This window comes from Lathamus discolor, chromosome 6 (assembly GCF_037157495.1).
Source record: "Lathamus discolor isolate bLatDis1 chromosome 6, bLatDis1.hap1, whole genome shotgun sequence".
Lineage (NCBI taxonomy): Eukaryota > Metazoa > Chordata > Aves > Psittaciformes > Psittacidae > Lathamus > Lathamus discolor.
In genome coordinates this window covers 86,773,663-86,801,195 of record NC_088889.1, presented here as the reverse complement: position 1 = coordinate 86,801,195, position 27,533 = coordinate 86,773,663, and the positions used below count along the sequence as shown (strand labels likewise).

The 27,533-nt window shown below is 51.7% G+C and overlaps 1 protein-coding gene across 5 annotated transcripts in view; it reads right to left on the bottom strand.

Moving 5' to 3' along the window:
* Positions 1–27,240, bottom strand: part of ELFN1 (extracellular leucine rich repeat and fibronectin type III domain containing 1) — a 107,254-nt gene extending 80,014 nt beyond the window's left edge. For 2 of the 5 annotated variants that reach the window (XM_065686523.1, XM_065686520.1), the window contains exons 1-2: positions 27,094–27,226; positions 4,999–5,111 (exon numbers count right to left, since the gene is read on the bottom strand). The gene's annotated coding sequence lies outside the window, so the exon portion shown is untranslated. Of the gene's footprint in view, positions 1–4,998; positions 5,112–18,288; positions 18,324–24,066; positions 24,248–27,093 lie in introns of those variants that run through there. The other 3 variants (XR_010614116.1, XM_065686521.1, XM_065686522.1) reach the window with 3 other exon arrangements.
* Between the last annotated feature and the right edge of the window lie 293 nt (positions 27,241–27,533).

The following is a 27,533-nucleotide window of genomic DNA, read 5'->3' as shown; positions in this document are numbered from 1 at the left end:
GGAGCTGGACACTTGGCTCTAATGATGTGTGAAAGTCTCCCTGCTGTGACCAGTTCCTCCTGGAGGCAGAGGGGAGGGAAGAAAGAAGAAATCCCTCCCCAGATAGGAGTCCCAGGTCAGACTGAGGTTATCACTCAGGCCAGTAGCTCCAGGACTCTGCTTACTGCCTGTGCATGCCTGGGAAAGCCGGTCCTGCTTCACACTGCTAATAGGGATGCACGTTTATGTGGCACCAGTGGCTTTCTGCTCCATGGTAGCAGATGAATCAGCGTACCCCGCTGGTGTGGGTCAGTATGACCAAAGCAGCCAAGCCCCATTAGAAGCTTGCTCCCAGGCAGGGAATGCCTGCAGGTTTCACAGTGGGCTCTGGCTGACCCCACCAACATTACCATGCTGGTGTCAAAGGGGACATTACCCAAGACCAGAGTATTGCACGTGTGCACAGGCTGCCACGGCACAGGCATGCTGCTGGAGCATCACTCAAGGCCGTGAGTCCTCTGAATGAAACACGCGGTGAGCTGGATAGGGGACCCAGCCCCTGGGGAAGGCAGAGCACAGCCAGCACCCGCAGCCTGCAAATACAGACAGTGGCTGCACAAAGACGATGTGAACCCAGCCAATATGTTCTTCTTTCCCCACCACCCTCCCCTGTTGTTAACTTCCTAATGAAAGCCGAATCCAAAGCAGATCTCAGCATGCACAGTCCAATCCTTCCCCTCCAGACAAGTTTCCTTTTCAGAGGTTCTCCTTGCTGAGATTTGATGCTCTGTAGCAGAGAGGAATGGCTGGGTGGGCTCCAAAACAAAGGATGCCTTTCCTTACACTCAGATGAAGCCAAACAGAAGCACAGCAGGACGCCAGACACCAGGCCAGAGGTGTCCTGCAGCGAGTGACCCTCAATGTGACATTGATGGCTCTTAATTCCTAAGCCTGCTTTGGAAGGATTTCAGTAGATCCTATTTAATCACTGCAGCCTCTTCACCTCCCCTGTCTTGGCTCAGGGTACCGTTACACATTCTCTGCCAGGTCTCTCCAAGAACTGGCCATCCTCCTCTTCCTCCCCAGGTCTCTGGTGCAGGAAATGCCACCAAGCCCTTTGCCTGCTGCAGCCACCCTTGGCTTGTTTACTAAAGCACAGCTCAAACAGCGTTTGCCTAATTCCCCCCATCCACAGGAGACCTCCATCTCTCCCTAAGGAAGGGCACTGCTTCCTAGGGGTGCACAACTGGGCTGTGCCGTGCACAGCATTAAATATTTAGGCGCCTGTCAAAATGCTGTAACAATTTTTCTGCCTTGTTCCATTAGCTCCGTTTCCAAAGGCCACCACTGGAACTACTGAACATTTATTTCTATTGAAACCAGCTTAGAAGTTATGATCTGAGAAACCGGGAGACAGGACAGTATGTTCCGCGGCGCCCGCTTTTCCCCACCACCGCTCAGCTGAGACACGCCGGCCTTTGAAATATCGTTTTTATTCCTACCTTAGAAAAGCTAAACTAAAGAGATTGATTCTTCCGCCTGCTTGATTTGCTTCTGCTGGCGAAATAAGGTACATAAATATCAATCAGGTGGCTTCCCTGCTTAAGTTTCGGGTCCATGGGTTTAAACGGCTTGCACAGGATGCAGTACTGGCCCGTGTGAGCTGGATTTCCTCCCCAGGTGCAAAGTAAAGTGTCTTTATTACGTGACTCTCCTGTTGCTACAGAGGTATGCACATGAATCTCTCTCCCCCGCTGTCTGTGCATGAACAGCAGCTTAATTACGCTAATACTATATTAGACAAAAAGCACTTAAGAAAGCCAATGGAGACAGCAGCTCAGAATGGGGGCAAAGCTGAAAGGAGGGCTTATGGGTCCCAGGTTTGCTTTAGCTTCACGGTATCACCAAGAAGTGCAAAGACAGAGGGAGCTGCACGGGGTGGAGGACACCCGCAGCCCCCCAGGGATGCTGGGGAGATGCCCAATGCACCAGCCCTTGGCCATGGGATCCCTCACACAGGCCACTGCAGGGCTCAAGTCTCCCCAGGCAAACCCCGAGTTTAGGCTTGCTGCAGGCCAGGGGATGGACCAGGGGGTCATGGAGAATCCCTCTCTGGAGACATTCAAAACCCACCCGGACGTGTTCCTGTGTAACCTGCTCTAGGTGGCCTTGTTTTGGGGTAGCTGATCTCCAGAGGTCCCTTCCAACCCTAGCAACCCAGTGATTCTGTGACTGCTGGTGGCAGCCCCATCATCAGGCTTTCCTCCTTCTGGCAAAAACTGGTAAAAACACAGGGAAATCTAAAACATTCCTAAGGACTTCCCCACGTTTTAATTCCTCTTTATTTAAAGCCATGGAAGAGCCCTGCTGCCTGCCCCTGGATGCTCTGCAAAGTTGTAATCCCTGCTAGTGACATCATGGGCCGTTGCCATGGCAATGTCACAAACTCATCGTCCTGGGGATGTCACAAACTCTGTGTTCTGACTTCACCACAGCAGGGATGGGCAGCAAGGGAGGCAGTGCTTCCCAGCCACCAGCATCCCCAGTAATTAGCAAACTGGCACAGAAAATGGGGATGAAACACAGGACAGGAACATAAAACTGTTTTGTAAGTATGATCTATTGGAAAGTATTCCCTCGTGAGAAAGTGCCTCCTTAATGGACCTTAAGTAAACCACAAAAGGCAGAGAATAAAACAGAAATTATAGTGATTTGTTTCATTGGGCACTTCATTGAGTAATTAAGAGGATAATTAGGAGAAGAAATATTAAAAGGCGTCACTCAGCCCTTGTCTTGCTCCAGAGGAGTGAGCTATTGAATGTGCAGCATCCTGTGATGCGTTCCTGCTCTAACACGGGGTTCCCCGGTGCAAGGGAGGCATGCATGGATGTGCCATAACGTGAGGGATTACATATAGGATGGGAAGGAGCGAAAAGCCATCTCCCCCGTGACCTGGCAGGATGTCAGAGCTCTCCCAGGAAACACAAGGTGGGAATGGCAGGTTGCAGGGAGCAAACACCACCTTCTCAGCACCTCTTGGCACGTGGCGTCAGGCTTTGACACTTGTGCATTGCTTGTTTCAGTGCAGGGGAGGCTAAAGGAAAAACACAAACCAGCTCTGGCTGCAGAAGAGCTCTGGGGAGAGCTCGCCATGGTGAAACCTGTGCTGGTGAAGCACCACGGAGGAGGTAGACATGGCAGAAAGAAAACCAGCTGAAAGCTCAGCACAATGGTTATCCAGTGCCAGGAGAGCAGCTTTGTCACCCACCCCCCCGCAAACACCTATCCCCCTTTTTGCCTCTTCGTCTTTGTCTTTGAAGAATATGTATCAAAGTACCTGTATAGCTAATCCAGATCCAGATAGGACCCAACAACACTCCAAGAGCCCTCATGGATGCAGCGTGATCTAAGCTGCTTCTCTAAGATATCCAGCACTTCCCACAGACAAGGAAACCTTGGTGCTGGCCAACACACCCATGAAACGAAGACCTACTCCAGCAATGAAACCTGCATCTCCTTACAAACTCCCAGCACATCTTGTTGCCCCCATTTACCCACCAGCATGGACACACTCCAGCACAGATGTCAGGACACCAGCCCCCACCATAGTGTCTGCAGCCCACATTACACACTGGGGACCCCAATGCTCGCACACTGCAATGCCCTACAAGGCCTCAAGGCTAAAGCCAGCCCCAAGCAAGAGCACTCTGTCCACTGCAAGTCCCCAGTGGTCACTGCAGGGAGCAAACACAAGCGCAGTGATGGGGAAACGAAAAGTGGATTGACAAACTCCATGGAATAAAAGGGTGTTACTGAAAACAGTGAGTCCCATTGAGCATGCATTTATAAACACTGAGATGATAGATAGGCTAATTCACATTATTGCCTCAAACCACTTGCTCAGGAGACAGAACAAGCAACGCACGAACCCAGATAAATGAGAAACCCCAATCTGCAACACTGCAGTGGTGACCATTTGCCAAGAATTTAGCAGTTCTCAGGTCCTTGCTTTCCCCAGGACTCACATAGTAGGAAAGGATGCAAAAGGCTGGTTTGTTTTAAACTGGCCTCTGTGGCTGGAAATCCCTTTTTATTCCCTTGGGGAGATGGATGTGATGGCTATGATCCAGTTGCCACGTTGGGTCAGTGTCTCAGGGACAGTGACTTGTCAGGGTTGAGCCCAAAGTGTCAGATAACTGTCAGAAAACCCATATTCAGGCAGCCACCAGCCCTCTCTTTCGCTCTCCTGGGATCCACTGCTCCCCTCTGTCCTCCTCTGCGCAGGGGAAACAATCCCCGTCCTCTTCAAAGCAAAGTAAAACTGGCTTTTTCTGGCTTGTTTCTGGCCCTTACAGGCATGAAAGCAGCTTGTTGGGAGACTCAAGTGCTCAGCACAGCCCTAAAAAAAGGCTCCTGTTTGAAGTGCATGGATTGAGGCTGGATTAAGAAAACCCAGGAGGAGTGTCTAGCTCTGCTCCTGCACTAAAAAGGCTGAGCAGCAGCAGCAGCAGAGGCAGCTTCATCCTGCTCAGTCCTTCATGCACTCCCTGGGATGGCACTCCGCACTGAGGAAGTGGTGATTTCACGTGTGATGCTCAACCTCACCCAGGGAGGGGGTGATTACAGAGCATGTGCTCTGCCTTCCAATGCCGCTGCAGGAGGAGAGCAGAGCAGGCTCCTCACCCCTGCTGCAGGAGCGCCCAGCGCTGCTCTAACCCTGTTACCATTGAGAAGAGTTGGACAATTACCTTCCACAGGGGCAGATTAAGACCAAACAGCAAATGCAGGACAAAACACCACCATTAACCACCTCTGTCAGGTCAGGCAGAGCAGATAGAGCTTGGGTGCAGAGCATATCCCAGGCACACAGCTTATCTGTGGCTTGAGACAGTTTAGAGACTCACTTCTGAAGTCTCCCCCTTGCAAATAACTTATTTCCCCCCTTCTAGTGAATGCAAGAAGCAGGTTTAGAGCAACACAAACAGGGAACAGAGGATAAAACAGTATGACAGCCCATACCTGAAGGTGCATCTTTCCTTTCTCACCACGCAGCGGGGAGGATGTTGCTGTCTCTCGGTAATTTTCCAACATCCTGTGTTGCAGGTAGATTTAAGCACTGATCATAGTTGGAGCTGTTAATAAAAAAGTGCAAAGAAAAGGGGTTTTATTGTGAAGTGTAGGGCTGCTTCTCTTCCAGCTTAGTATTATCAGGACTTTCTCTTTTTAATTCTTTTTTTCCTACGATTGACCATGTGTAGGGTTCAAAGCTTTAAAAATAAATCACAGATCTTCTTTCATCTACTAGGCATGAGAGAGTCAGAATCATTACATAGCTTAAATGGATATTTTGGGAGGGCCCCTGGACCAAGCAGCTCCTACTTTAACTGGGAGCCAAAGAGACGAAGCTAATTTGCAGATAATGTTGCATGCTGGTTTTACTTGAACTCAAGGGAAAAGGGTGCAGTGGCTGCTTGTCATTCTTTGCAAGAAGCTGAACAAAGTGGAAATCGAGTTCACTAGTAAAAAACATATGTATATATATAAATATATATATAAATATACATATACACACACACACACAAACATTACAATAAAATCTGCAGCAGACCAATTTCTCCCACACCAGGGGAACACCCCAGAACTGCAATGAGGCCGCGCGTCAGCGCATCGTGCATCTACCACTGCCTATGCACTAGGGGCAAACAGACCAAATGTCCTTTTCCCAGGAGCAGATATTGAACTCTGAGACCTCAAGCATTTCTCCAGCTTGGTTTGAGTCACTTCTTCCCTACACAGTTTGAAGGACAACTTTCCCCTTTACCATCACAAATGTCTTCCCTCGGGTGAGGGAAGCTCCAATATCTGCAGCGCTGCCTCTTTACAGAGAATTGCCTATCGATGACTTTGTGGCTAATACACACAATGAGAAGCAGAGGAGCTAATATAATGTAATTTTCCATGTTTACTGCATTATTACAGTGGTTGAATCTGCTGATTAATTCCTATTTTTCTTGCCATGTCTTTCTGAGCATCCCTTTTATTTTTGCCCTGCTTATCTGCATACAGTCATTTATCCGTACGGCTGGTATAACAGCAAGCAGGGCCAAAGCTATCATTTCTCCTCCCTTTCAAATTTAATCTTGCAGACCTCAATCTTCGTGATACTGCTATTATTTTGTCCATATCTGATCTAACAGGAACCAGCCATTATTTATGCCTTAAAAAAAAAGAAAAATGGAAAAAACTAATCTGAGCAGAAGATAATGATGGCTATGGCACTAATGATCCCTGGCATATCTCCTTGCAATGAATCCAGTGCTAAAACAGAGTCCGTTTGTTTCCCTTCTCTCTACATAACTGCAAGAGCGAGCCCTCATGCACAGGCAGCTCCCCACCAATAAACAACATTGCCCCCATCTCCCAGGAGATGCATTTCATTGCCAACCCTCTCAGCAGTCCTTCTTATTGTCTTAAGTTATTTACCCAAGTAGTGGAAAAACAACTCAAGTGGAGCCGGACGCTCTCCAACAATGGGACTGCAACTGGTTTCTTCAGTGTTGTTCCTGTACAAGCTAGGGAAGCCTCTTCCCCTGATGGTTATTAATTGAAAAGGGAGCGGGGAAAATTCCTACAATGTGGACAAAATCAGAAAGCTCTCTTCATTATTGTTCCTTGAAGATCATGGCAAGACATTTTGCCACCCGCTTCTTTAATGCTCCCCACCTCCTAGCTCTGAGCAGACTATCACACTAGCTGGAGATCATCCACTGAGCCATCTAGCCGAGCTGTTCTGCATGTGCCAACCACATCAGCCAGCAGGGATTGAATTGGGAGTGGTGAGGTGACAAATTGAGGAATTGCTCTCCTCCCTTCCCCCTGCGTCCCAAATAGCCACAGGCTTTTCAAACAGCAAATGTGTCCGTACTCATTGTTCGTCCATAATCTGCACCATCACTCTATGCCATGCTCTTCATCTCTGCCTGCAGCCCAGAGACCTTCCCCTCAGGAACACTACAAATAAATCACGGGGCCACATTCAACTCTTGGTCTGTGATGGAGCCGTTTCAAATGTACATGGGACTGACGGGGCACAGGATACTGCTTGTCCCCTGCACCTCAGGATTTACACAGGTGAAACTCATGGAAATCAAGCTGAGCCCTTCCCCATACCCTCTGCCAAACGGGCCCAATTTGGGGAACCTCCTGCTCATGTCAACATGGAGCTCCTGGGAACCTTGCAATCATCTTGCATTTCTTGGTCTAGATACAACACAGCGTGTGTTATATTTATTATTAATGAAAGCATAAACATTCTACAGAGCATTATTAATTTTAAAGCTACTAACAACCATCAGCTGTCCCTTCTATCACCCTGCAAGCCTGAGAGCAGCAATGAAAGAGCAAACTCCAGCTCAAAGTGTCTTTAACAGAGGCTGCTGCGATCCAGAGCTCAGCTCTACAGCTCAAGGCTATGGGCATCCCATGAGCAGATAACACTCATATTGCCTCCCAGAAGTGTCATCTGCTCCCATCTGAGGTGCTCCATCAGCACCAGGGGGAAGCAGGAAAGGGCTGGTTTTGACCTGAATTCTCCAGCATCTCAGCAGGACAAGCAGATAGGGTAGATGTGTCAGAAGGGCACATGTGCAAGTACAAGGCATCCTTTGCACACCAGCAGCAATGTTTTCCTGCCAGCTCGACACAACAGTATTGGTGGTGGATAACATTTCCTTTGTATTTCACTTGCAGGAAGAGGGAGAAAGATGTCTTTTACAGAGAAAAGTCACAAAGAGCCCTTCCTTGGAAAATAGGCTATTTTCGGTACTGTAATCCCTTTCCTGTGGAAAAGAGAGGGAGGCCCAAGATACTGAGGGAGCTGCTGAAACCCAGCAAGGAATTTGGCAGCAGAGCCTGGAGCATAATTCAGATATCAAGGAACAACCAGGACCAAGCCCCGTGTTTCAAGACCGTACCAGCCTCAGGACTGAGATCTGCTCTTCCGCACCTGCCTGCCCACCAATGCTGCTGTGAGCCACTCCAACACGAGATGCTGCAGAGCAGGAAGGAGACAGCAAACACTGTTTGCTCACCCAGATCTTTCCTAAGCATCCAAAGACCTGGCTCCCCATCTGAGTGCTAATTCTCACCCTCTTTCAGCCCAGTTTTTTGCAGCTTTTCTACAAACGCAGAATACATTTGAGCAATCAGCACAATGTTTAGTGAGGGAATCGTATGCTACATTTCCGCTTGGCATGATATTGAAATGGTGAAGCTGTTAAGCTCTGAAAGGGAGGGTTTAGGAATACAGTGAAAAAAAAAAAGAAGCCAAACCCAAAAATAAACATAAAGGAATCATTTGGATGGATCCCCTTTTCCCAGAGAAACAGTGCATGCTGGCTGCTACCTTCCAATGTCAGGATCTCTGCAGTTGTGTAGCACTTGGACTCTCATTACAACAGCAGGGAAAATAAATTCAATGTCAGCACTAGCACACAAGAGAAGGAGAAACTTTTCCTAAGCTGTGAGCAAACCTCTTACAACCTTCTCTAAGCCACAGTTTTATTGCCCTTCAGGGCCTCCCATCTCACTCTTCCCCAGCAAGGGTGACGCTACCGGGGTAAGAAGATGTTGCTTTTATTAGCAAGTGCAAGTGCTAGTATCAGGAATGACAATGGTCCAAGGTGGAGAGAAGCCATGGCAGACACCCTGGATATGCTCGTGTATCTGCATTTTCCAGATAAACCCTTCCAAAGGAAGGCAAATTCTGCCCCTCTTTGTGGCCCACCTTCACGCAACACATCCCCAGTGGTGCTGGTCCCTCTAAGGACCTAGGGCATTCAGGGGGACAAAGAGGCCCTTCATCCCAACCAACTTGCTTTGCACAATGCAGTGGAAGCTCTGCAGCCCCTATATGGCCTGTGTCACTCAGAGATCCCTCTTGAATTATGCATCACTTTGCTGCTGTGCAGACTGACTTGGTGACTTGCTTATGCAGCCAGTTACTGGGCTGAAGGACACAGCTCCCATCACAACCATTTTACACTGGTTTTTGTCATAAAATTTGATGCAATTATGGATCAAAAGACCCCCCCCCCCCCCCCGAAACTATATATGTGACAATGTCCCACTACACAAAGCATTAAGGTGATGACACTGCCAATAGCACTGGTATCTGCTACTTTTAGGTCCACCCAACCAAGTAGATCTGACAGAAACAAGGGCTCTTTTTCTCCCACCCCAACCTCCCCTGGGTCACTGTGGAGCATTTGCCATTCAAAGAGCTCTTGCAAGAGAGCCCTCCTGGGAGGGTTTGGATCAGACATCAGATTAGGTTGCCTACAATGGTAATGATGGGGAAAACCTCATTCCCCAGCATGCTCACATGTGTGCACATCTCCGCAGATGTCAAGCATGCTCCCGATAAAGGCATCCCCACGCCAGTTCTGTACATTAACCCACCTTCAGTTGGGCATGATAAAGAAGACGAATAAAAAGCCTTGGCCCCCATCCTCTAAAACATCTCCAGCTCTGGTCCTTTCTGAAGGGCCCGATGATGTTGCTTTGGGTCCATGTAGTCACAGGACAAAACCCATGACCTGTACCCCCAAATACCTCTGGTATTATAAGACTTGCCTAGAAAAAGTCAACACCAACCTGATACACCATTGACAAAACCCCTTTTTCAAGGGAGAAACCAGGCTGCAGACCCCTAGAAGCCCCTTGTGCAAGCATTTCTGAGTCCTGCCTTGTGATTTTCCCTCCTGGACTCACCTTCTTTCATAGCCTTGAAACTGCAATTCCTCTGAAAAGCTCTCTGTCACTCTAAGTGGAGAATCTCATATCTGAAGCACTGACAAAGCCCTGGGATTTAACTTTTATTGCAAAACCAAAGCCCCCTCCGCACATGGCCCTTCCCTAATGACAGCATCGCTGTAGCTGCCAACTACTCCTGAATCACAGCACGGTTACAAACAGCTTGCGAGACCGGGTAGAGCACACAGTGACCTGCAGAGGACTTGGGCTGAGAGAATGGCACAATAAATAATTACTTTATTGCAAGTCAAGGGGCAGCTTTCCCACAAGGGCAAGAATTTTACTCTGTGCTGGTGTTTATATTGCAAATTGCTTCCGCGATGCTGTCTCAACGAGCACTTGCTCCTCATTGTTACAGGAGGAAGGGGTTCGGGCATCCCCAGCCTCTCCACTGAGCAGCCAGGCTGGCAGGGTACAGCCTGGTAGCCTCATCCCAAGGCATCGTTTTTACTTCAGGTAGGGGAGTAATTCCTCTGGGTAAAGTGGGTAACAGCACAGTGATGCTCATGGTCAGGGGGATGCATGCAGCCTCCACTGACCATTAGTGTGTGTATGGGCTCTGAGATCCCTTTTGCTATTTCAACATCCCTTCATCCGATTTCCAAGTGGGCTAGTGGGATTCATGGAAAGCTGGAGCTAGATCTTTAGATGTCACACAGCCTGCAGAATATTACCTAAACAAGCACACCCCTCCTTTCTCCCTCACCCAAAGTGTGGTTATCAAGGGCTGAGTATCTTTAAAGATATTACTGTGCAAGTGTCCCTACTACAGCACAGAAAAATACACTAACACAGGGTGAAAATAAATCAGTATCTATGGAGAAGGTCTCCGGCCTATAGACACTTCACGGACAGTATGGGTATTTCTTCCTATTGGCAGCCTGCTGGCTCTCAGTGCAATACTTGACTTCATGACAAAAGATGCAGGAAAGGTGCTGGAGGAAGAAGGGAAAAGGTTTTCCCTTCCTCTTGATTTACACGTGCTTCTGCTGGCTCTGGCTCCTGGACATGTATTTCTCCATGCTCAGCTGCTGCTGAGCATGATAATACAGAAGCACAGACCCAAGCATTCACTGTCTGTGGGCTCCACTATAGATCAGCAGCGTGATAAGAAAAAAGGCTTATTTGCATTGCCAATATTTGCAGCAGGGTGCCGAGAGCACAGTAAAAAGCATCCAATTTAACCTTCACACCACGCACCTTCCTGAACGCATTACCCATCAAATCATCCCTACCAGCCCTCTGTGCCATGCCATGATGCAAAGGCAATCAAAAGCACCTTGCAACTGCCCAGAGCATGTGGCCATGGCAAGGTCACAGCACCCAGCATGGTGCCCAAGGTGGGGAAGGCTTCTGTGACACTGCTCAAGCCCCCCCAGCCCAAAGCAGCCCTTCAGCTCCTCTCAATCACATCATGCTTTCAAGTCCTCAGCTACGGAGCTGGGGAACACCAGGAGAGCCCGGAAGACAAGGGGCTGTGTTATCGCACATTCATCATCAGGAATGAGAGCGCACAACTCAACACAAGTGTCCTCCATTGGCTTCAAGGGCACCAACACATTGAAATTCCCAGCTGATTCAGGGCTCTCATTTGCACTTTTATCACAGCCATGGCCAGGAGCTCTGGGAAGGCTTTCCTAGCAATTCCAAGGGTTCCTCTAGGACTGGTAACATTGGTTTCCATCTGTGCAGGGCTTCGTGGATGCTGCTGGAGCAGGGCATTGGAGAGCGATAGAGGGATTTTGGCTATTTATGAATTGGAAGAGTTGTTTACCTATTTTAAACTGGAAGATAAAGATTTTGCTCAGAAAAAGGGGTTTTTTCTTGATTTTTTTTTTTCCTAAATGGTTTTTCTAATCATTAATGCTTCTTGCCACAGAGAACAACCAGGCAATTCCATCATATTACCTTGGATGTCCCATGGCAGGCAGTTAATGCTATTGGTCATAAATCACGTCCCTTTCAATCTCCATTATATAGGAAGAGCAAATTTGTTATGATGCATGTGTCATTACAGGCCAATGCCTTTTCATTATCATATAACTGGATATCCCCAAGGTTCATAATTTGCAGCATAATAATAATTTTTAAAGAACCATTGGTAATCAATAGCACTCAGCATCCCTGTCAGGATCATTTGCAAAACAAATAACAACGCTGATCTCAAACAACTTTACAGGAGGGATATTTAATCCCCATGAACTGCATTATATGATGGATGAACAAGGAATCCTAGACTACGTATCATGTATTTTCCTTGGATTAAATGTCAGTTCAATCAATGTTGCTACCAGCTGTACAATGCTGCTTATGTTTTCACTAAATAATGACAAAGTATTGCCTTACAAACAGCCATTAGCTACGTGACGGGCACCAAAACCACATGGCAGCTCTATGGGGTGTGAGGAAGAGGGCAAGGTGGAGGGCAGAGCAGCAGAGCAGTGAGTTAGCTGATGTGATGCTGGATAGGGAACACACGGGTGGGTTTGCTCCACAGAGCTCACCAAGGCATGGACCTGCCCTTGTTACCAGAACGCCCAGCATAGCTTCCACACCAAAATCAAGGCACTGGCAGAACAAGGTGCTGTTTGCAGCCCTTTGCCAATGCAGAGCTCAGGTTTAAGTTATGGCCTATAACTCTAGAGAAGCGCCAAGCACTATTATTAAATAAGAGGTTCAGCAGTCTGCCTCATTAGTTAACAGACAGACCTTGAGGACAACAGAAGCTTGATGCATTTATTGCTTTTCATTTTCCTTCAGCATGTATCACCAGAGGCTGTAATTGGAAGGGTAACTTTGTCCTGACTGCCCTGGTTGTGGTCGGTCTGTCTCAAGTCCATACACACCCCAGGCTGAGACAACATTTAATGGAGCTTTTACATATAAAATTGAGACAGAAGCAGTTGACCCAGCAGGCAATGAGTGCACGGAGAGGTACTCGCAGGGATGGCACTGACTGCAGGGTCTGACACATCCCCACACATCCCCGGCTGTGCTGCAGCCCTCGATAACGCAGCCGGCATCCAGCCCAAGGCTCCTTAATGAACATCTCTGAAGTCAGATTAAAGTCAGCCACAACACCTGTGGTTCAGCAGCCTCACTGCTGGGGAGCCCGAGTTACCTGTTGCACAGCCAAGAGCCAGCCAGCTCCTGCATCTTTCCTTATAGATGGTTTTCCAAGGCATGAAATCCATGTTTTAATTTTCCAGGCAGGTTTCTGCCTCTCCGGAGCTCTCCGGCAGAGCCATATCTCACTACTTACAGCTCGAGACACCTTTAGCAAAATCTTCAGTTCCTACTGATGTGGAAAATTCATGCATTTCTCTCCCTGTGTAAGCGCGGGTCTGGCATCCATGGCTCTTCCCAGTGATAAGCCCCAAATCACTCATCGCTGGAAAGCCTGCACTTCAGTAAGGGTGGACAGAGTCAGGGGGGAAGAAACCCAAACAAAGAAACACACCAACACAACCCCCTTGGACCCAAAAAGCACTTTAGCTGCTGGAGATTACAGAGTCCTATTTAGCAATATGAGAGAGGATTTTCCACAGAGGAAACATCTCCAACCTGGCTACAGGAAGGCAGGAAAATTAAATATGTTGAGAAGAAGAAACCCCATGGAGGTTTGCTTTTTAGAGACAAATTTTAGAGACAAATGTGTTTCAGAAGTGGGATTAAATGGGGTGTCCTAGCACCCCTTCCAGCGCAGCAGCACCTCAGCTGGGCTGCACACTTCTGTTGGAACTAGATGATCTTAAGGTCCTTTCCAACCCTAACTATTCTACAATTCTATGACTGCCCCAAGGAAAAGACCATTAGAGAAAATACAGCTGTTTTTAAAGCTAAAAGGACAAATTCTCCTCCCATTTACAGCAGTGACCTCACGACTCTCCACAAGGTTGGGCAGGCACAGCCCTAAGTTGGGGCTATTTTGAGCATCCTCCAGAGTCACCAGGCACCCATCAGGCAGAAAGCACAGAGGAGCAGGAGGAGGCCCTCACCTCAGACAGTCAAACCCAACCTGTTAAGACACTGATAGGGTAAAATGAGGGTAAAATTAATCCCCTGCTCAAATAAAACACCTTAATCAAAACCCTCCCGCCAGCCTGAAGGGCTAGGGCACAGCCCCATATGAGCATGGGCATGAGCAGGGCTGGTGCCTCTGCTGCCATCCCTGCTGAAGCATTACACATGCACATGTAGTACAAACTCATTCAGGGCTCTTCCATAGATGAAATATTTAAATGGTTTATGCATTGCTATCTCTTTTCATTTAAATAAGATGGAATTGCTATAAACTGACTTGGGATGACTTGCTGTCCCCAGCACTTTTTTTTTTCCCTTCAATTTCCCACCTGCAGTTTCCTCAGGCTCTCATTCAGCACAATCTCAGAGCTTTGTAAGCACAATTCATGATGGTAAATGGATGGAGACCTCTAGGAAAGCTCAGATGCTGCATGGTGATGAGGAAGCACCATTCACTCTTAAGCGAGCACGTAGGCTACAGCGTGGCTGAAAGGATATCACGGATCAAAAGGGATGCAGAGCCTGGCCTTTCCCATCTACATTTGGGATGAGCACCATCTGCTTTGCCACCCAACCCAAGTAGTTTGCAGCACCCTTTCTGGGAGCTGGCGCTCTCACCCCTAAGGCAGCAGCTGCATTTTAGCTGCTGGTGACACCACTAAAAGCAAGGTGTGTGGCAAGCTCTGGCAGACAAGACACAACCAACACGTAATTCTCTGCTGGTGTGCTCAGGCACAACCTAAAACCTTCAAGGACATTAAGCTGGGAGGTATTTCCCAGCTCATGCGGTCCAGGAGAGATCCTACCCCAACACTCAGGCTTTCAGCCCACAGCCATGCCCAGCTCTCGAGCCCAGAAGACTGCACGCACACGCAGAGCTTCATTAGCAAAGTCAATGGGCAACGCATGATCAAAGCAACCAGGAATTCTACCCAAATTCTCACCCTTGAAGCAAGGCAACCAAACACTGTTGTCCGTGGTGCAAGCGGAGAGAGAACACATCTGTGGGCAGGGAGGGAAGACCTCTCCCTTGGACTGCAGAAGCCTAAAGGTGGAAAACACTTACAGCTGTGTGCACATCCATGTGCGTAACGGAGCAGGCCCTGATCCAGCGCACACATCAATCCGTCATCACCCAGATTTAGGAGAATATTTAAAATTAGGCAAACATTTCTTTGTGCTGCATAACTAAGGACAAAGAAAGAAAACAAGTCTCATGGCTCAAGCAGAAGAAGGTGTTGAAGGACTTGACAAAAGCACAGGCTCCGGCATCAATGCACCAGGTAACCCTGGGGAATGTCACTTCACCTCCAGGTTTACCCACCAAATGCAGCTGGCCACCCTCCAGGTCCAGGAGCCTCCATGATTCCCATTACACCTATAAAAGGCTCTCAGAGGGTCACAGAAAACCTGACCAGCTTTGAAGGCCATTTCTCTTAAAGCTCATTCAGCTCCAACCCCTGCCATAGGCAAGGACACCTTCCACTAGAGCAGGTTGCTCCAAGCCCCATCCAGCCTGGCCTTGAGCACTGCCAGGGACGGGGCAGCCACAGCTTCTCCAGGCAGCCTGTGCCAGTTTCCTGCTGAAAATAAAACCAGCAGCGTTTCAAAACAGAAGAGGAGAAAAGCAAGATCAAACACACTTATTTCCCAACCCAGCCTAATTAAAATGAAGTGTATGCACTGTTCACCATCACAAGTAAGAACTCCAGTGCAAAAGAGAATGCGTCATCCCAAGGGCTATGCAACACGACACTGGTTTATGGCTGTTTTGTTAGGAAGATAAAGGCTGGGGGAAAAAAACGCAATATATACGTGTATGTGTATATATGTGTCAGAACAGGAACTAGTAATTCTTCATTAAAAGAGAGGGGAGAAAAGCCATGCAGAAATAATGGGGCTTTTCCTTAAAGCTGATGTGGAATTAGAGAACCTACAATTAAATTCACAACTGGAAAGGATTTTAATGCAGAAGAGGACTTTTCTGCAAAACTATTAGTGAAGCTCAAGATTAACAAACTGACCCAGACAGTAAGAACCACAACAGACTTCTCTGAACTTTGATGTGGTGGTGATGTTCATTTTGCTTGTAAGCATTACAGTTGGACTCGATCTTAAGGGTCTTTTCCAACCTAAGCGATTCTCTGATTTCTGGTGGAACTTTAAGACTCACATCCCACAGGTTTATTCCCCCTTCTTTCTTTAACAATGAAGCGGAACAAAACCCCACAGCCTAATTTCTGCTCCACTGTGAATTGGAACAGCTGTTGAAACATGTTGACTTATTTAAGAGTCTTCAAGTTTTCCCTTTGCTCCCCTGCCAATGTTCTCCAGAAGCAGTTATGTTATTCCTGTGCTTGTGCTTCAGTATTTCCCTAGACAAGGTAAACAGGAGCCAGGCTAAGAGGGCCTGGGTGGGTTCAGACGAGTGTCCATCCCTACCCTGCAGTCTCAGTCCTACCTGCCTGCACAGCAAAGCTGGGCAGAGGCACAGCTCAATCCCAGGGTCCTGCTCAGTTCACCAAGCACAGCTCTTCTTAGCATGGGCCAGGTCCCCACAGACACTAGGGACAGAGGCTCAAACAGAGCGTAAAAGTTCAATGGTGCCATAAAACACTAGAGATAGGATAGAACTCCTGGATTTTAGATAGAAACTCTCCATCCCTTTGGGCCAGATGTTGCGATTCACTGCCCAGCACCACCTCCCCAGGAGAAGGCGGCTGGAAGTGACATTACTGCAGTGACCCGCTCCATCCCCAGGCGTGAATCAGCTCAGTGACACCAGCAGTCATAGCCCTCGTCCTGATGGATGCCCTGTCTATCATGCTCACTATGCCCACATTTGTACCTGCTGTGCCTTGAGTAGGGGCAGAACCAGCATCAGGGTTATGGGTTCTGCCTCCAAGCTACATCTTGAGGCAGGAGTAAAGCAGGAGCAGGTATTTTTATACCCCAAAAGCAGAGTGCAATGTTCTTTTTAAAATAACTCCTTTTTTTTTGTGCTGCTTGAACAACTTCACTCTTTTTGCTATAAGAGCTCAGAAGGGAGGGTGGGAAATGCCCCTTCAGGGCCAGGCACAGACTTCTTTGCACAATGATGAGCTCCTCAACTGTCCCAGGCTTTTTGCTTGTGATCAGACTGAATCAGCTGCCCAGTCTGGGGAAGGAAGAGTTAACTTCTAATGTCACAAGATGAGCACTTGGGCCATGCAGTTACCGTCTCTGTTAGAATACCTTGGTGAACACCAGCATTAATGGAACCAGCACTGAGCCGCAGTCAAGACGCTCATCCTTTGACAGTGCTCTATTGCAACAACTTTATTTTGATGAGACTGGATGATTAATGCTTACAGCCGCTGTCATTTCCTCTGATAGATTTTGGGGCTGCGCAATGGCATTTGCTCAATGCACCGTTCTTGAAAAGCTGCACTTATCGTAGCGTGGAGGAGAGAGATGCTCTGAGCATCAGCCATCGGCGGGCAGGCACTGTGCAAGCTGCAGGTGGCCAGGAGAGTTGCTTTGAGGAATATGGGGATGTTTACGGAAAGCCTTGCCTAGGAAAGGCTGCAGGGTGAGAGGAAGGTATGTTAAACAGCCGGTGTTGTAAGGAATGCCGAGAGTTTGTCTTATCTAGTGAAAAGAGACTTCTACATTACAGCCAAGAGCTGTAGTAGACCTAGCTGTTTTGCCACTAACATACTGGAAGATCACACCCTGAGCTGAGACTCTCCAGGTCTGACTTGCAGCCGCATCAAGCTCTCAGAACTGCTCTTGAAGCCAGAAAGGATCCAAAAAAACCTCAAACTGATCAATCAATAAAACAAGACAGACACAAATACCTTAACAACAGCATTCACTAATGGCAAAAAGCACCCTAACAACCTTGGAAACCTCAATCTTCACCCCTATGCTTCCAAGTCCCCCCCACCTGTAATATGAGGACAAGAAGCATATACCTCACCCGGCTGCAGCAGCATTCTCCTGATCAGCTCATTAATGCATGCAAAGCATTAGCTAGACAGCAGATGGATGGCTTTACACAATAGTCCTTGCTACAGTGAAATACTGCTACTGAATTCTCCACCGGCACACTCCCACCTAACCAGCACGGAGCGGTCCAGGCTCACGCAGGGACAGCCACAACGTCCAGAGCAGTTGGGTCTGGGGATTCCCTGGCTGGAGACACCCTTTCCACAAGGCTTCTCTCAGCTTTGGTTTTCATCTCATCATATTTAAAAGCTGTCTCGGGAGCGTAATGACTTTAAACTCACTCACGGCCGCAGTCAATCAATGGAGCGGCTGCTCGTGCCTCGCTAGCAGGCGGTGATGAATGGGGCTTTCGAGCTGCATCGCTCGCCTCCGAGCGAGAGGAGAGTGTGGGCAGAGGGTGGGGAAGAGAAGCGAAGCCAGAAACAGGAATTAAAGGAAGAAACAGGGTGGCGGGCAGGAAAACCCAACCTGCTTACTGCAAACCTGGAACAAGCGTTCCGGAAGGCACGGCTTGAAGGGAACGGTCCTTGCTTACGTTAGCCTCTCTGATCTGTTATCATCGCGGACCTTAAATAAAGCAGCTAATACAGTTATTGCAGGTAAGCGCGAACCCCAAACCTGGCTTGTAAAGAGAACCAGAGCCCTGGCCACCAGCCTCCTCCCTGCACACATGCCCCTGACCCAGCTCTCCTTCCCCGGAGGAGCTGAAGAGCGAACACCAGAAAGCAGCTCTCTAGAGCATGTCTACCCTCAGGACACCCCGATAAAGGGCACAGTGTTGAAGGTGTTATCCCTCGACTCTTCCCGCGCAGCAGCCGACAGACACAAGCCCCACTGGGTGACACATAGCAGCACCCTGCCTCCCCATCCCTGGGCAGCAGAGAGGAGCAGCCCTGGGTGCTTGCAGCCACCCCAGAGACCGGAGGGACAGGGAGCATCCATGCGAGTTTCCAAGGAAGAAAAAACACAAACACATGCATACGACCCCTGTCTGGGGGAGCCCAAAGGGCCTAGTCCTGCTCCAGCACACTGCCAAGCACCCTACTTTACCGAGAAAGGATACTGCTCAGCATTTGCAAGGACCTGCTTCACATCTGGGCTCTTTTTCTCCCTCTTTCTCCAGTTACAGAGTCAGGTCAGTGCTGTGCCTCCTGTGAGCATAATACGGGAAACAAGTATTATCAAAGAAGCTGCAGCTGATGGTGTGAGCATCACAGTTGGGTGTTATGAGCCTCCCAAAGCAGAGAGGGAGAAAAGAGTCAAAAAGAATGCAGCCCACCACACCACCAAAGTAAAAACAAGAGGCAGTAAAAGTAAATCAATGATGCTCCAATTTGAGCAATCGCCAGTTAAGAATGTGTAATTGAATTAATGCAACATTTAGAAACCCCAGCAAACCCTGACCTGGGATATAAATACATTCTAGGGTTACTTTGACATCGCGGATCTCATGCCTCACTACCCACTATTCGTTTTAATGCCACCAGAACCTCCAGATTTATTCAGGTACCTGTCACTCACCATTGTTTCACATTCACCCCATATATCTATACCCTCTCCCCTCAGCTCTGCACACCAAGCACTCCATATGGGGCAGCAATAACCGTTTGACGTGTCATAGTTGGGTGATAAATTAGCTCAGCTCATCAACCACCTCCCCTCCCTATGCCAAATAGCCACAAGTCTGGGTCTAATTTATTTAGAGCCTGGAAAAACATCCAATATCTCATCAGAAATTGAGCCCATCTTCCACAAATATTGTTTTTCTACAGCTTCAAGCGTCAGCTTGCTGCACATTATACTGGAAAAGGCTCTGCACAAGCAGGATCTAAGCCCAGAACAGGTCGGGAAACTGATACCATCACACCTTGGAAATGGAGGAAAACAGCATCTCAAGAAAAAGGGAAAGAAGGAACCCTCAAAGGTTTCACAGCTGATGTTTGTACCTGTGAAAGGTCCCGAGATATTGCATTTGCAGCTGGGACAGTTTTGCTTTGGGTATTTAGCGAGAGGCTTTGTATGTATTATTCTTCCCTCCTTCCAAGCCCTTCGCAGCGATGCTCACAGCTCTTACTACACTTGCGTTTCTAGGAAGAGATACAAATACACCAAAAGAAAAGAGAGAAATCCAGCGAAATTGTTTCAAGCTGCTAAAGACACTTGTAAGGAAAGCAGCATGAGAAAATACACAGGTGAATCCAAGTTCACACATATATATATAGCTCTAGGAAAGGGGAAAAAAAGAAGCCAACATTAAAGTACCTTGCACTTAGATATGAGCACATACTGTAGCAAAATATACATGTCGTTTATAAGATATATTGGAAGATGTTTCCCCAAAAGATGCCACAGAAAGTACTGAATTTATGATCTCTGCCTGTCCATTTTACAAAGATATACACAAACAAGTTGCCAAAGCTGCCTGCAGTTTAACTCCATTAAATCCAATGAATGAGTTTGGCCCACAAAAAACTCTGCACTTACTGTAATAAAGCTAAAAGCTGATAGTAGCTGATACAGTGAAATGCATACATTTACCATACACTTCTTCCTGCTGATTTAGAAATACAAGTGAGCTACGGAGACTGCCCTTGTCCAGCTCCTAGAGAAATGCTGAAATGGAGGAGGCAAAAACCCAAACCTTGGAGCTTTCCCCTCCAGTCTCCCCTAAGCACACAGGGGAGAGGGGTAGGGGAAGCCAGTGGGGCTGTGTTCACTTGGCTTTGCCCACCCATAGCCCTGACCACATACAATGGGTGTGTTTGCACAAAAAGCCTGATGGTTTGGTCCCCAATTGGGCAGAACCCCAAACAGCAGAACAAGGGTGACAGGTCTGGACCCCATCCTGGGACACCCAATTCTCCCCGGCTGGTACCCAAATGGTACCTGGGACACCCTGCTGGTACCCAAAGGGGAGAAAATGCTCAGGCTCCAGGGCAGAGATATGGGATGCTCTGCTCCACAAGGCATTTGGCCACAATTACATTTGGAGAGAGCTCTCCTTATGATCAGTGGCTCTCCAGCCACTAGGTCGTGTTGAATTATACCCTGAATCTTACACTGCATGGGGGATGATGCCAGACAGTACAGAGGCTGGACCCAAATGACACCACATAAGCCTCCCCTGACTGATAGGAGGGGGTTTTGTCTGTTGAGGTTTGGGTCTTCTAAATGCGTACACCTTCCATGCTGCTGCCATAACCACACCAACTCCATCCCCACCTCCCTGGCTCCCTATTGTGTCCCTCCTGCTCCCTTACACAGGCTGATCCACACCCTGCGCCCTCAGTGCCACCTCCTCCAGACCCTCCTGCCCCAGCTCCTCATGGTGCACAAGGGCTTCAGGTCCCCCTCACCTGGAGCTCACTCGCACAGCTCCTATCTTAGACATTTATTAGCATCCATTTCTATTACAGGGGTGCCCCAGACAACCCTTGTGCTAGGTTCTGCACCTACATTCACCACTCCAGCAGCCATACACACCTCACGTATCACTTCATGCTCTTCTTCCCTTTTCTGCACACCAAACCCACGCCACCCTGGCTGCCACTGCTCTCCTGAGGGTGCTGCACATATGGGACCAGAGCTCAGGGTCTTCAGCCCCTTTCCCTCAATGTCCCCATAGCCCTGCTGCTTTCACAGCTCTCTCTCCTTCCTCACCCGCACTTTGGGGCCAGGCATGGCTCCGTAGCCATCCCAATGAGCACACCCAGGTCCTCTCCTTCCCCACCAGCCCCCTCTGGGCCCGGTTTGCCGGTGACCATCACACCTCCATCTCACCACACTCAGCCCCAGTGCTGTCCCACCACCAGGCTCACCCAGATTCTCCCCAGGCCCTGGGCTCATAACACCAAATCAATCCAGCAACTACAATGGATCATGCAAAAGACTGCTCAAAGCTGTGCTCCCAGCATGTATCACCCCTACAGCAGCTTCTCCTCCTCTTCCCCCCTTCACCTAAAAGCCTTGCTGATGCTTCCCCATCAGACAGCTCCAAAAGACACAACCTACCTGCAGCAAGCCCCCAGACCCACATCCTCATCTTCTGAAACACCTCATTACCCTACAGCAGCTCTTCCTTAAGTCCCTCTACTCCACCGGGTTTTCCAGGGCTCTTTGCTCAGAAACCACCTAATCCCAGGCTTTTCCTACACCTGGAGTTAACATCAATTCGCAGCCAGGTGCCAGCAGCTGGGATGCTGCGGGTGTTGCTGTGCTGCTGTCGTAGCTGTTCTTGGTGCGAAATCCCAGCCCTGGAGCAACCAGCAGAGAAACTCCATGCGGACCAGCACAGCTAGGATGTGCCTGGCTGCTGCTTCCCTTGTCCCTTTGGGACATTGGGCTTCACTGGCACGACCTCATCACTGGTCCCCACCACATGCACAGGGAAAATAAGCATCATTAAAACATGCCTGAGGATGCGGTTGAGAGTACAAACAGGCAGGACAGCACTGGGCTCTCTGGGGCATGGACCACATCCTGTCCCCATCACAGCTTTTCCAACCGCAGCACTACATCCAGAGCTCGACTCGGAAAACCCGGAAGCACCGGACACATCCTTCTGTTTGCATGCACTGTGCATAGGATGGGAGAGCTGTAATAAATTATCCATAGCTCATAATAATAAACCTTGCACCTCGAGCAAACCAAAAGCCTGACCTTTCATAGTTAAGGTGTCCTGGTGAGAGGTTAGATCTTGTGTTTTGTGATCATCAAACAGGAAAGCATCAGCCAGACAGGGAGAACAAGCTCTTATCTAGACCTGATTTCTCTCCCCTCCAGGGGATCCTGTAGGATATTTCAGTTCTCTCTCACTCTCTGTATGACTCTTCCCTCCCTCAGTTGCTTGAAATCAGCCAAATTCACAATCTAATCTGGCCAGGAGTCAAAGGAGAGAAAAATCAAGTCCTAATGCAGTGCCTACTTTGAATGGGGAATTGAAGCCAATCAGAAAGGCATTATTGATCCCCGCTCGGATCACCTCGGTCAGGGAGGGGAACGCTGCGGGCAGCCGCAGAGCTGCCCACCGCAGCCAGCCGGGCTGCCCTGCCAGGCCTGCAGCTTCCCCAGCGCTCACCCGGGCTGGCAGCCAGCCCCATCCCACACGAGTTCCCTGCCTGAGGGAGCACCCAGCACCCCTGCGCCAGCGCTGGCGGGCACCCACAGCGTGCGGTACCCCACGGGTATGTGCGAGAGCGTGACCCACCGCGGGTGTTTGTGCACAAGCACTTCTAGCGTGCATCGCGTCGGAGTGGACGCATCTGGGAGAGCAAGGCTGCTACAGCAAACGGGGGGTGTGTGCATGTGCATGGGCATCAGTGCAAGGCAGCTCTGCACAAGAGGCAAAGCTGCAGGGCTGGGAAGGGAGCGTCTGTGTGTATGTATGTGTGTGTGTGTGTATGTGTACGCCTGTGTATGTATATGTGTATGTGTATGCATGTGTGTGTGCGTATGCATGTGTGTGTGCATATGCATGTGTGTACCTGTCCCCGTCAGCTGCCCGCCTGCGTGATCCACAAGCACAGTCCCTGCAGCGGGCAGAGGGAAGGAGGTAGCGGGTAGGGGGAAGGAGGCAGTGTGGTGCCTCACCCCAAGCAGTGGGGCAGGTGAGGCAGAGGATGGAGAGCAGTCGACCGGTGCCGGGCACCGCTCTGGGCATCCTTGGGTGAGCTCCCGGTGCTTCAGCCGGTGCTAGCGCTACACACTCCTCTGCCTTATGTAACGTCAGCGGGGATGGAGACCGGGGGAGAGGAGCTCCCCACTGACCCCATCCCGAAGCAGGACCTGGACTCCCCCCAATAGGGTGAATCTAGAAGCCAGGCCGAGGAGGTTCCATTGCCGGCGGGTGCGCTGGGCCCGGCTCGGGGCTGCCCCGCTGCGGGACAGGTCCGGCCGCCGGTATCGGTCACCTCCGAGAAGCTGCCGCCCCGGCTCGGCAGGGCCAGGGCACGGCTTCCGCTGCGGAGGGGCTGTCCCGGAGAAGGGGCTCAGCCGGGAGCCCCCCCCTCCCCGCAGCCAGTGGGGACTCGGGGCGGCAGTACCGGGTGATGGGGAAGGGGGGGGAGTCCTGGGAAGTTCGGGGCATCCCACATCTCGCAGGAGGGAAACAGCCCCCCTAAAATAAATAAATGAAATGAATAAATAAATAAAACAAATTAAACCCCAAACACGCGGGGGACCGGTAGCTCCTGTCCCCCCCTCCTCGGGCTGTGCCCCCCAACCTGCCATCGCGGGGCTGTGCGACCACCGGCACCTCCTTACCTGCCGGCGTCACATCTGCTGCTGCTGCTGCCTGCCCTGCTCCGGCTCTTCCTTCTTCTTCCTTCTTCTGCTTCTTCCTCCTCTTTCCTCCTCCTCCTCTCTCCCTCTCCCTGCTGCTTGGGGCTCTTTATGGAGATTCATTCATTCATGCCTTCCCATCGGTCCCTCAGCGTTTCCCTGCCTCCCGGAGGCAGAGCGTGTGACGCCTCGCCCCTTTCCAGCCACTTTCTGCTGTCACAGAGCGGCGCTGCCCCAGCCCGCAGCGGCTGCCGGGACTGGGACACGCAGCTCCAGGCCCTGGGACCGACCCCAGCGAGGGCTCGGGGGAGTGGGCACGGCACTGACCCGCCCCGGGTGGGTTACAGGCGGTCTCAAGCTCCCGTCAACGAGGCGTCGGGTCTCCCTTCGCCCGCCCCATCCCACTCCCCGCCGCCACCGAGCAGCGGCTGCCGACGAGAGGGAGCGGATGGGCCCGTACCCCCCGGGTATCCCTCGACCCCTCTTCTCCTCTCTGCTCTCCCGCAGACCGTCCTTGCTCCCCCTCTCCTGCTGCCCCCGCGGCAGGACCGCATCCCGCTCCGCGGAGCGCTGCCCCATCCACGCCGCTTACAAAACCGCTGACTCAAGCTCGGAGAGGCAGAGCCCGGCGTGGGGAGCCCGGGACCCCCTTCCAGCCAGGCACTGGACCCCGGCCCGGGTGACCCCACATCCTGGGGTCCTCCAGGTCACCGGGCTAAGTTCACTCCTGCCCCAGCCCTCCCCAAGACGGGGGTCCCCCCTCTGCCCAGCGCTGCCTGCACCCTCGCTGCACTTTGAGGATGCTGGAGGCACCCTCCGGCCCCCACGGAAAGCACCGCGCTGCCCATTTCCCCCCACTGCATCTATACCCTCCAGGCCGGGGCAAAACAGAGGGTCTGGACTGGTCTAAGCCCCGCAAGGTGCCAGGCTGGAGGTGCTGGAGGGGGGTATTTTAGGTGCTAAACTTCGAGGAGGGGGGGAGGCAGGGATGCCTCTTCTCTGCACAGACACCGGGTTGTTCTTTCCAGCCAGGCAGGGCGGAAAAATCCGCTTTTTCCCTTAAAGACACCGTCGGAAATGTAAAGAGCAGCGTCTGGGTTTGGGCACTGCCGGAGCCTTCAAGCGAAAAGCCGTTAATTTGGGGTGAAACCCCTTAAAAATACTCGCCGAAGGGCCCCGCCCGCTCCCCGGTGAGCCGTGCCGTTTGTACAGGCGGTGCCACCCCCTTTGCCAACGTTGCCATCAGTTTCTATTAACGATCCCTTTATTCACCGCTGCAAACTTCTTAATATTTCATACCGTGCAAAACCGGCACCGAAGCGCTCGGAGCTGACGGAAGGAGGCGAGTCCTCCGCCGGGGGAAGGTGTGAGCGGCCGCGGCCGGCCGAGCCCGGCTGCCCCAGCCCCGGGTGAGCCTGTTGATACAGGGCCCCCCTTATCCCCCCTCCCTTCCGTGGGGCTTTCCCGGGGCTGCAAATCACAGCTTGGATGTGGGCAGCTTCGCAGCTCCCACGGGCTGCCCGTCCGGGGGAAGGCAGGGATGAGCTGGGATGCGGAGGTTTCTGAACGGGAAGAACGGGAGAAGGAGAGCAGGGTGTGAGGACCCCGACTGCCAGCATGGCTCCAGCACCGGGACGCTGCTGCCGGCCGGGTCCCGCAGCGCACGGATGAAGCATCCCCTCTCCATGTCGAGCAGGATGGGGCTGAGGACAACAGGGTTGTTTGGGGTGGTTGGAGGGGTCCTGCCCCGGGGGAGAGCTGCCCCTCACTCGCCCTGGCATAACCGGGTACTGCCTCACCCGTAATGTGCGGCAGGACTCGGGAAGGGGGGGGTCCTGCGTAGGGATCCCCCCGAAGAAGGAGAGGAGCATCCCAGCCCCACGCCGGGGCGCGGACGGGGCACCCCTCGCGGGCCCCCATCTTCATTAAAGCTTCATTAAAATCAATCAAGCAAATTCTCTGACAACTCCGGCCGCGGTTCGACGCCCGCCTCGGTCCCCCGGGCTCAGCCTGAATTTGGGAACTGAGACGGAACTTTACAGCAACGTCTGCCATTGGAATTAAAACTGCAACACCCCCACGGGGGAGGAACACGCTCCCGCCTGTCCCCCACTCCCTGGGTTAAAAACAAGCAAGCGAGAGCGGCTCAAACTCACAGAACGGCCCCTGCTCCCCGCTCCCCCCGGGGCCGTCCACCCGCAGCCGCACTGGGACAGGATGCTGCCCCCGGCCGGATGCTGTGTGTCCCCCGTCAGGAGCAGGGACCCCCACGCTCGTCCCCCTCCGCTGATTTTCTTTAATTAAAGCTCTATGTGCAGCACGTTTCGCGAGGACCGAAATAGCCGCTGGAGGAGCGCATGTGGGGAGGCAGGTCCGAGCTGCCGGCGTGGGAATGCAGAGGGACTGGGGGGGCAAAGGGGGAGAGAGCCTGGAGCGGCGCTACCACAGCCCCCAGGCGAGGGGGCACCGGGCTTATTAGGGTGCTGGGTGAGACACATACACGCATACAGCCCCATTCCCGGAGCAGAAGACCCCCATCCCCAGCAGGACACTGCTGCCCGCGGCACCGGCTCTAACCCCGGAGCACCGGGGCTTCCCGCGGGCAACAGTTGCAGCGGCGGCAGGGATGCACCCCGCAGGCACAGGGATGCACCCCGCAAGCGGGGGAGGACACCCCAAGGTTGGGATCCCCCATGGACAGGGGATGCTCCCCCGGCTCCGCGCCCTCGACCCGGCCGGGGGGAGCTCCGGGCCCGCCCGCCCCGTCGCACAGGGGTAGCCGGATCCGGGAGACCCCCGCCCCGCGGTCCCCGCCCGCTGAGCCCCATCCTGCGCCGCAGCCGCCAAAAGTTTGGAGACAGGGAGCGGCCACCGGGGGCTGCGTGGGGCTCTCCGGGCACTCGGGCACCGCGGTGGGGAGACACCGAGGGGCTCAGCCGGGGGTCGGTGGCCATAGGAAGGGAGGGGGATGACCGTGCGGGCTGCGGCGGGGGCTGCGGGCGCGCTTACCTGCTTTGGCGGCGGCTCCCGGCGCTCGGCGGCGCGCCCAGCCCCGAGGCGCGGTGATGGGCGGAGGGAGCACCCGCGGCTGCGGCTCCCCGCGCCCTTCCAGGCGGGCGGACCGGGGGCAGGAGGCGGGCAGGGAAACGCAGCCTGAGCCGAGCAAATCCCAGTGCTGGAGCCGGCCTCCGAGAAGAGAAGGGCTGCAGCTCCTCACTGCGTCAGGCGGAGAGCCCTGCCCGTGCAGGCGGCGCCGGGCAGCGCTGCCAGGCCCGGGGGGCTCTCATCGGCACGGCTCGGCTCGGATGGGGTGGGCACGGCTCGGCTCGGCTCGGCTCGGCGGTGCGGCTCGGCTCGGCCTAGCACGGTCCGGTTCGGCTCGGTACGGCTCTGCTCGGCACAGCTCGGCTCGGCACGGCACGGCCCAGTTCGGTTGAGCCTGGCTCACC